The sequence below is a fragment of the Leuciscus leuciscus genome, assembly GCF_965113295.1.
Source record: "Leuciscus leuciscus genome assembly, chromosome: 7".
NCBI lineage: Eukaryota > Metazoa > Chordata > Actinopteri > Cypriniformes > Leuciscidae > Leuciscus > Leuciscus leuciscus.
In genome coordinates, this window is record NC_138731.1 from 17,734,173 (window position 1) to 17,744,033 (window position 9,861).

The 9,861-nt window shown below is 33.1% G+C and overlaps 1 long non-coding RNA gene across 1 annotated transcript; it reads left to right on the forward strand.

The window, feature by feature from the left end:
- Positions 1-7,283: 7,283 nt before the first annotated feature.
- Positions 7,284-9,514, forward strand: LOC309502471. Its single transcript, XR_014207312.1, has 3 exons — positions 7,284-7,322; positions 7,519-7,561; positions 8,784-9,514. It is a non-coding gene; the product is annotated as an uncharacterized lncRNA (long non-coding RNA).
- The last annotated feature ends 347 nt before the right edge of the window (positions 9,515-9,861 follow it).

A 9,861-nucleotide genomic window follows, 5' to 3' on the forward strand; every position in this document is an offset into this window, starting at 1 on the left:
GTTATGGTGCTGGTCACTCCATCTTGGTCAATAGTTAATTTTTTTTAGGTTTAGAAATAAAAATAGTGACTACACAAATTACAAACATGTGATGTCACAAATGCTGTCATTACCAGGGATTTCAGGATGTTGATATTGTTGGTTATGAATTCGAGATTATGCTAAAATCTCCAGTCATTTAAAAGAGCATCTCATAAGCAACAGAAGAAAAGATTATGAAGAGAAATTAAATTAACAGATGAATGACAAATCAGATAAGAGAAATTGATAATGTTTTTTTCAAACGACAGCATGTCCAGACCTACCAGAAATTTGTATCTATTAGATATTGAAAAATGTGGGGTTTATGACAGCAGTGGTTAACACAATCAAATGGCAACTGATATCGACCAGCTGTGTTATTCAAAACATTTAGACACTGTCACAAAGGGAATGCCACATTGCTTACATTCAGTAGCTTTTGTCATCAGAGTTGTGTTACTAATTTACAATTGGTTGTATTCACACCTTGGAATTTAGAATAGATAATTGAATAAAAAATTAAGTCTATCATTAGTCAAGAAGGCATAAGCAAAACCCTCAACTTCAGACTATTGGACAAACGAGGTATTAAAAGACAAATAATTACACTAGCAACCCTATTTACTATTTTAATTTTAGCTGCGCATGGTTTTGACCATTGCGCAAGGGGGGAGATTATTAGAAAAATTACATTTGAAAAATAAAAAAAGACAAAGATTCACAAATAATGTCAGAAAAGGAACAGCAACTCCAATAGGCTCTATCTCAGTTCCAGAAGGACCTTCAAACATCTAGTGATGGATTATGTGGACATGATAAAATCAGTAAGAGGAAAAAGATATAGATACAGTTTTCATAGATAGATTTAGCATATGGGTCGAAGCAGAACCCTGAGCAGACCAAGGAGCAGAAACTGATAAAAAATTTAACCAAAGAAGTCATCCCAAGATTTGGCATACAGTACCATCTCAGATTAGCTCTGACAATCAACAGAACAATTAAGACTATGGTCAAGCAATGGATGCCTTAGGCCATCAGCTAAAATACACCAGCAAAATGACATGGCAAAACAGACAAGCTCTGAACTGGCTACTGGCAGAAAAAGGAGGGGTATGTGTAATGTTTGGAATTGACTGTTGCACCTTTATTCCAAATAATACAGCCTCTGATTGAGCTTTTACTAGGGCCATGAAGAAGCTGAAGGACCTGAGACAAGAGAACACTGAAAATGCGGGGAGAGACAGAGATTTGGGAAACTGGTTTGATTCTGGGTTTGGATGATGGAAAGAATGGTTCATTAAGGTGGGAATAATAATAATAGCCGTGGGTGTTGTTGTTTTTCTTTTGTTGTTCTGTTGTGTTGTGCCTTTCCTCAGATCCATGCTAGCCAATGCAGCTGCCAAGCAGATGATCAATGTGGTGGTAGGACCAATGGGAATGGACACTGGATGCTACAACTCAAGAGTGCATTCCATTGGCCCAGGCATGGATGAGCTGGATGACTTTTTATAAGGGTCTGGATGAATGGAAAAGGGCACTTTATTACTTTTAATACATTCTTGACTCTGTTTCTGGTAGGAAAGGGAGGTAGCCCCACTGTGTATTTTATTTTGGGGTAAAATAGATAGACTAATTAGATAATGGGTAGAGTAGGAAGTTAGTTAGAGGGTTTTTTTGTATTTCTTTGTTCTTTTCATAAGGGCCCTTTTCCTGAAAATATTTACTCATATAATCTCTCGAATATTTTACCTATATAATCCTACAAAAAACTGTGTTTATATATAATCAAAACAGCTGCAAACTATATAATCTGTGCATGAGAGGGGACGACAGAAGGTTTAAAGCAGGTCATTGCCCGTGGTACGAGGTAATGCAACCAGACATAAAGGGAGAAGATAAGAATGTTTTTATTACTAATAATCACTTTATTAGCTTTTTATATTTTGAGATTGGTACATGTATATAGGGTAAAAGAGGATATGTAAGCGCGGTCATCGTCTGTTGAAGAAACAAGAGCTGACTCAACTGGTGGTTTAAAAACCCGCTGTCTGCTCCAACACCAGATAACGCCCTAGGCAGGACCAGGGCACCTCTGGCAACGATGGAGCAACCCAGATAGCACTCCAGGCCACCGGAAGCGCCTGCGCAGTACCTCTGGCACCGCAGCACCTCTGACACCGATAGATAAGGGACTAAACTTCAAGTTTTTAACAAGTATTGAAAGCATGATGTTTAAAAACAACACATCTGTTAGAATGATGAATCTGTTAAAACGATGATTCCACAGGAAGGTGAGATCTTTTACTCCACTCTAGCCAAGTAGGGGTGGAGATGTTTGGTCTCATTCTTCCTCCAGAGTGTACCTTTGTGATGGGGGTCTGTTGATAAAAGATGGATGGTCTATATTGACCATATTGGATAGATAATGGAAGAGAAGTACCCTAGTCATGAAGATACATTCTGGGAAGTAATAGTCAAAGGTGGGACTAGAATTAGTCCCAAAGGGGGGATGTGTTGGAGAATTTTCCTTTGTCTCATCTGTCTCATACATGAGTCCAATTCAAATGCATGATATGAATATTAGGGAAACTAGGCCTAAGATATGGGAGGCCTAAAAGCAGGGGAAACGAAGACCTAAAATCATGGGAAACAGAGAGAACAGGTCAAAGGGGACAAAATGATGGGAAACACTGAACCTGTCAAAAGTGTTTACGAGGAAAAGGTTGTGTGAGGACAGGATAAAAACTGGGTGAAAGGTAGTCTAAGGACAAGAGTGGAAAAGTACCCAAAAAACCATATATGAAATCATATTTAAAAAAGCGCATGCGCCAGTATGGCCACCAATAGAAATTGGACATTAATGCAGGTGTTTCTAATCGTGGCGACGTGACAAGGAGGAGCAAAGAGAAAAAGATAACTATGATAACGCTAATTGGTCACCAAGCGAGGAAATTGGACACCAAGGGATGAGAGAAAAGGTATAAGATCTGAGAGAAAACCATTGTAAAATTAGATGCTTAGCTACCATCTCACTTTGTTGAATTGTTCAATAAAGTTATTTCTTCTGAGACCTGAAACTTCGACTCTGAAAGATTTCTTCTGAGACCTGAACCTGATATTGAAGACCTGAACCAGAGACAGAGAATTGGCCACAACACCCTGAACTAAAATCTAAAAGTCTCTGCATCATCCCAAGACAAACAAGATGCATGTAATCATGAGGAAAACCACCAACCATGTCAATGTTTGTTTCTATTAGAGGAGACTTGGCAACATGATGGTCTTCATCTATCATCTGCCGGAAAGAGAGGTCTGTCCTTAGTGGGGCATTCATTTCAGGAAAGGTCATTCGGTGTTTGAGATACAGGACAGTTTGAGTACATTTACCACAGGCAGAGTGGCCAGTGTGACTCTTGATGGCTTTGATAAAAGCTCTAGCAGGTGCATCACATACAACAGAACTTACTTTTAAAAATAACCATTTGCCTTTAATGCCAAACCCACAGCTCATGTTTTCAATTCACTTAGTAGAAGATCTTTCAAATATTCGTTCAAAGATTTTGGTTTAGAGCTACCACAGAACAGTCCGATTACAAAGGGCCTCTTTACTTTAAAGTCTTGAAGAATACCAAGTATTGGCCAAAACTGTACAGAGTTGCTATTAAACAGTGGAATGCCATCAAAGTTTAACTGCAGTCTAAAAATGTGTTGGTCAGGAACTTTGGACCACATGTTTTCAAATGCTGTGAATTTAGTATACCGAAGTAATGAAAATCTCCACCAGCTATCATTTGAGTCTTGTAAGAGGGTTTTGTTCTAAGCAGAGTTCTACCATCTTTAGGAAGGAAAGGGAGATGCACCCGAAGTATGGTCAAAAGGGCAGACAAAGCAATCAGAGAGATTCCAAAATGTACAGCCCAGCCTGCCAGTGAACCAACCAAATCATCACTCACTAAATTCCCCTCATCAGATTGGTCATTATCAGAAACCATCGCTGATGACGACTCAGCACATGGCTCCTCAGAATCTGACACATGCGTGGGAGATAAATGATCTGAGTGTAATTCCTCCTCGCTATCTTGAACGCAACCAAGGGAGTCAAATAAGTAATTTACTCTTTTAACAGCCCTCCTTCTGAGGTTATTTGGTTTACATTTACTTCCAATGTCCATGATGATAATTTGAAGGGAAAAGTCTCACCGAATAAATCTGTAAGAAAAGCAAAAACAAAATCTGTTGTAAAAAAGGAAGCAGGGTTAAAAGAAGGCTACATAGTGATATCAGGCATAATTTCAGATATTAATATAAGTGCCGAATTTTTGTTATAAATAAGCATAATAACATGTACAGTGAAGGGACAGGATTAGTTCACTTGGTTTTGTCATGGCTACAACACTAACTTGTGGGAACATGAAAGTATGAAAAAATTAAAGCACTGTTTATTTGATTTGTATCTTTCTTATATAGTATTTGTCAAATTGCTAATTATTTGCATCTTTGCTTATTTGAATAACAAAGATAAAATAAACTATAAACTACATTGTGATCATACAATTATAATATATATATATATATATATATATATATATATATATATATATATATACTAACCATATATATATATTAAATTACTCAAATCATGAGGTAAGAATTCGGTCATAGCACCCACAGGTTATGACAGGTTGGGGTTCGTATTTGTGAAAGGTTACAGAATGTTAACATAATTGATGTTATTGTTGCAAACATCTCTGCAAATCACACTGTGGAATGTAACGTTCATTATTTATTTATTTTAAATAAAGGGGAGAGAATGGTCAAAAAGCAAGGCATGAAGCAGTCAAGTGAAGTTTTTTTAATTACATTTTTTTTTTTTACAATTGATAACACTTTACAATAAGGTGTTATTTGTTAACAAACATTAGTTAATGTATTATCTAAAATTAACTAACCATAAGTGATAGCCTACATTTCTTACTGTATTTGGTAATCCTTGTTAATAGAAATACAGCAATTCACTGTTTGTTCATGTTAGTTCACAGTGCATACTAATGTTAACAAGTACAATTTCTGATTTGAATGTAGTAGTAACTGTTAAATGTTGAAATTAACATTATTAATACATGCTGCAGAAGTGCAGTTCATTATTAGTTTATGTTAACAAGGTATTTTAATCAGGTATTGTATCATTTCAGAGTTAAAGGTCCCATATTATGCCCCTTTTCACAAGATGTAAAAAAAGTCTCTGATGTCCCCAGAGTGTGTATGTGAAGTTTTAGCTCAAAATACCCAACAGATCATCTTTTACAGCATGTTTAAATTGTCATTTTTTGGGGCTCAGAAAAATGCACTGTTTTAGTGTGTACCCTTTAAATGCAAATAAGCTGCTGCTGGACGACACAGGGGGCGGAGCTTCATGGACTTCATGGCCACACAAGCCTTCACAACATCCACAGCCTTTTCCGGATGAAACTCCATTGGCCGCCCTACAATCCTCCAGCGTGCCACAAGGATACCAAAAGAGTTCTCGATGACTCGTCTGGCCCGCGAGTGTCTATAATTGTAGACTTCCCAGGTGAAAATAAAGTGTACTTGAGTGCACTAAAAAAACACTTAAATACAAGAAAGTACATTTATAGTACATTCCTATTTTTTGTGCTAAAGAAAAGTTAAAAAATTATACACTATAAATACACTAATTAAAAGTATATTTTTACTTAAGTAGTACTTAAGTGTAATTGCAAAAGTATACTAAATAACATTGATATTTTAAATGTATTTTTAGTGCATAAGAAAAAAGATATACTATTGAAAAAATACACAGAAGTGTTTTATTAGTGTATTTCTTACAAGTACATTTTTAACACATTAAAAATAGTTCATTGTTAGTGCACTTTTAGATAGCTATTATAAGTTTAAATTAAATTGATTTTACTTAAAATATATTCAAAATGTAATAGTCAAAAATTTAATTTTCCCAAAAGTAGTATTTAAGTACACTTTATAAAAATAAACTAAATATTACTAATTCTTTAAATTAATTTTAAGTGTATAAGGTACTCCCAGGTGAAAAAGACATAGTATTAAATGTATAAAAAATATACTTGAAATACAAATAGTATAATACATTTGTATTACCAACATGCTTATTTGAAGTGCATAAAAAAGACATTGAATTGTATTTTAATATATTTCTAAAAAGTATACTAGAAATACATTGGTAATAAATATATGCTTAATTATACTTTAAATAAATATGCTAAACACAAGCATAATTTTAATATATTTCTAACAAATGCACTACAAGTACATTGGTAATAAATATATGATTAATTATACTTTCAATAAATATGCTAAACACAGGCATACTTTTAATATATTTCTAACAAATGCACTAAAGGTACATTGGTAATAAATATATGCTTAATTATACTTTTAAGAAATATGCTAAACACAAGCATATTTTTAATATATTTCTAAAAAAAAAGCACTACAAGTACATTGTTAATAAATATGCTTAGTTACATTTTTAAGAAATATGCTAACACAATCTACCATTTGTGTGAAGTTTTAGTGTATTTAAAGAAAACATACTTATGTTGCTCTTAATTAAAATACATTTGTGTAACTTGTGTAAGAACATAGCTAAATCTAAAATATTAAAATGGTTAATCTAAAATATAAAAAGCTTTTAATGTGTTTAAAGTACTTTAAACACTTAGGCCTACTGCAATATATTTGTAATATTTATCATTTTACCATTTTAATATTTTAGATTTTTTTTGTATAATGTACCAACTTCTAATGTATTATAAACATTTGTCTACTATCATTAAGCATTGCAATAAGCACTTGAAATGAATGTTGTTCACTTTTACTTGTTTGTAGGCTACTTGTAAAGGGCTGTTGTCCATTACATGATGTTTTTACTACTGAAATTCCCACATGGATATCAACATCATATTATTTTAAATGCATAATAGATACATTTTCCAAATATGTTTAAATGTTGTCCAAAAATATGTTGTACTTGTTTGAATTTGAAAAACGCTAATAACACACGTGACTAATCCTGATTGGTTCCAGCTGTTGAACGTCTGTGATTGGTTCTGGTGTAATTATGAGCTCACACCTCACTCAGAGCTTGCTGACGGCTGTGCGTTCATTGAATGTGATTATATTTCGGCGTCGCGTCGCGTGTAGTTAGGACACGGTGTAATAATTCAGAGATAGAAGTCTAAATTCAAACTAGAGCGATCGTATTTCTTTAGAGGACTTGGAGGAAACCACGCGATATGGATTAGGTGAGTTTTTTTGCGATTAACCTTTTCAAACGTGAAGGTTTCATTAGTCTACGATATTTCAGTTTTTATTTCTAAGATTAACGGAATTCTTAAATGTTTTGCAACTAATGAGTGATCATGCCAGTAGCCTATTTAGATTTTTTTTCTAACGTTAATAGAAAAAGTAACTGTTAGTTTTGTTTTTATTTTTTCCAAGTCGAATCTCGAAGAGATGAAGATACTGCTATCAGAAGTTACTGGTAAGTTTTAGTTGCTGTTTGCATAAATAAATAGCTCACTGTTTAGTTTTTGTCCTAGTTTTTTTCCAACATTTTTTCCTAGCTTCTTAGTCTAGTCTAATTTGTGTTCATTCATGTAAAAATCTATTTAATTGTTTTTTTGGGACAGCTGCAAGTCACTTGTCATGGCTTACAATATTTTGCACTACTTCTAATTTCCTTAACTCTTTGAAGAGTTTGAGAGTTTGTGTTTCTGCACATAACTTTTTTTTTTTGCTCTCAAAGTCAAAGGGGGCTGACTAAAACAAGATTAGCATTTGTTGTACATTTTAATTATTATTCTTGTTGGCTGCGTATACTTTTTCAGTTAAACGGTTAGCCTAAATTGCCTTTTTTTGCTGTGATACAGTGACATATGTAGACTTCACAGTTGTTCAAGAGCTATTTTATTAACTCCTTTTCTTAATTAACATGTTATATTAAATGTCTACTGTTAAAATATATGAACTAAGCATTACATGCTATGTTAAAGAATTCCATTTTTACTAGGTGAAAAAGACTTACTATTAAATGTAATAAATATGTACTTAAGTATGTTTTTAGTACAAAACAAATATACTTTAATGCATTTATAATACATTTAACAGTATGTCTTTTTCACCTTTTATGTACAACAGAGGGAAATGTCAAAACATTATACACTGTAAAAAAAAAAATTACATCCCCAAGTCAAAAATTTCTAGTGACTGATCACATCTAAATTTTTCAATTAGTCTGACGTATTATTTCTCATTGAGCCAATGTTAACAGACTATTGCAACAAGAATTGCACTTGGGCCAATTAAAAAATTTAGATGTGACCCGTCACTAGAAAATTTTGACTTGGAGAGGTTAGAATTTTTTTACAGTGTACTGTGTTGTAATAAAAAACGTCTAGGTTACGACCTCTGTTCCCTGAGAACAGGGAATGAGACACTGCATTGATGACGATATGGGGAACACCCTCCATGTAAACCGGTGTTTGAAAAGCTGTACAATCTCGGCAATAGAATTTGACTGGCGACAGCCTATGACACGACTAGTGCGACTCAGAAGAATTAAAGAGGCGCCTAGAGAACATTGTTCCCCAATAGCATCATCGAAGCAGTGCAAGTTCCCTTTTGATAGGGAACAGTTACTTTTTTTAACAGAGGTTAATTTTGCTTTAATATAAAAATAAACTCATCTTTTTCCCCTTTCATAGACACTGTGATCAAACAATTTCCAACACGTCTGAGGTGCGAGCACTGATTCGAAGGAAATGCAACAATAAGGCAAACTCAAAGACCAATCAGTAACAGTACTGTAACTGTTTGCAGCTATTAATGATTGCACTTTATTGACTAGTTAGGTTTATTGAAGTTAGTTTTTTTGTTGTTGTTTATAATACCTCTGCAGATCACTGTATTTTATGTTAATGTATTTTTTTTTACAGTTTACATATGCTGCTGTACTGATGTACACTGGGTAATACATTAAAGTTTACTAGCTTTCAAAGTGTGTGTTTTATACAATTCTTTTTTTAATGTGTGTTTTAATACACCATTAACATATTTAATTGTTTTATAAAGGTACTGTTCACAGTATTAAAACATATTTGAAATGATTTACTATATAAAAAAATGTGAGCAATACATAAATATGATTTGTATATATTATATATTCTTAAATTTTAAATAATTTAAGTGTATTTAAAATGCAATAAAGATGGGTTCAATTGTACTAAAAGGGGTAACAAAATAAATTAAAGCCTAAATAGTATGTTAAAAGCGTATTTTAGTTCATCTTCAGTGTGTCTCAAAATAGCACAGTTGAGTACACTAAGATGATCTTAAGTTTATATTAAGCAGTACTAAAGGTAAGCTTTTAGTATATTAAGTGCAAAATAAGTATGTCGAAAATAGAGCACTTTAAGTACATTATGGCAGTGTATTATGGAAGTGTAATAAAATGTATTTTAGTGCACTTTTTTAATCTAGGAATACATTCTAAGTATAATTTGTATATAATTTAATATTATTATTATTATAATTTAAATAGTTTATTATTGTATTTAAAGATGATTTCAATTATACTTAAAGTGGTAACAAAATACATTTTTTTTAAATATGAAATAGTATATTAAAAATACACTTAAATTCATCTTCAGTGTGTCTCAAAAAAGCACAATTGAGTACACTAAGATGATTTTAAGTTTATATTAAGCAGTACTAAAGATGAGCTTTTAGTATATTAAGTGCAAAATAAGTGTGTCGAAAATAGAGCACTTTAAGTACATTATG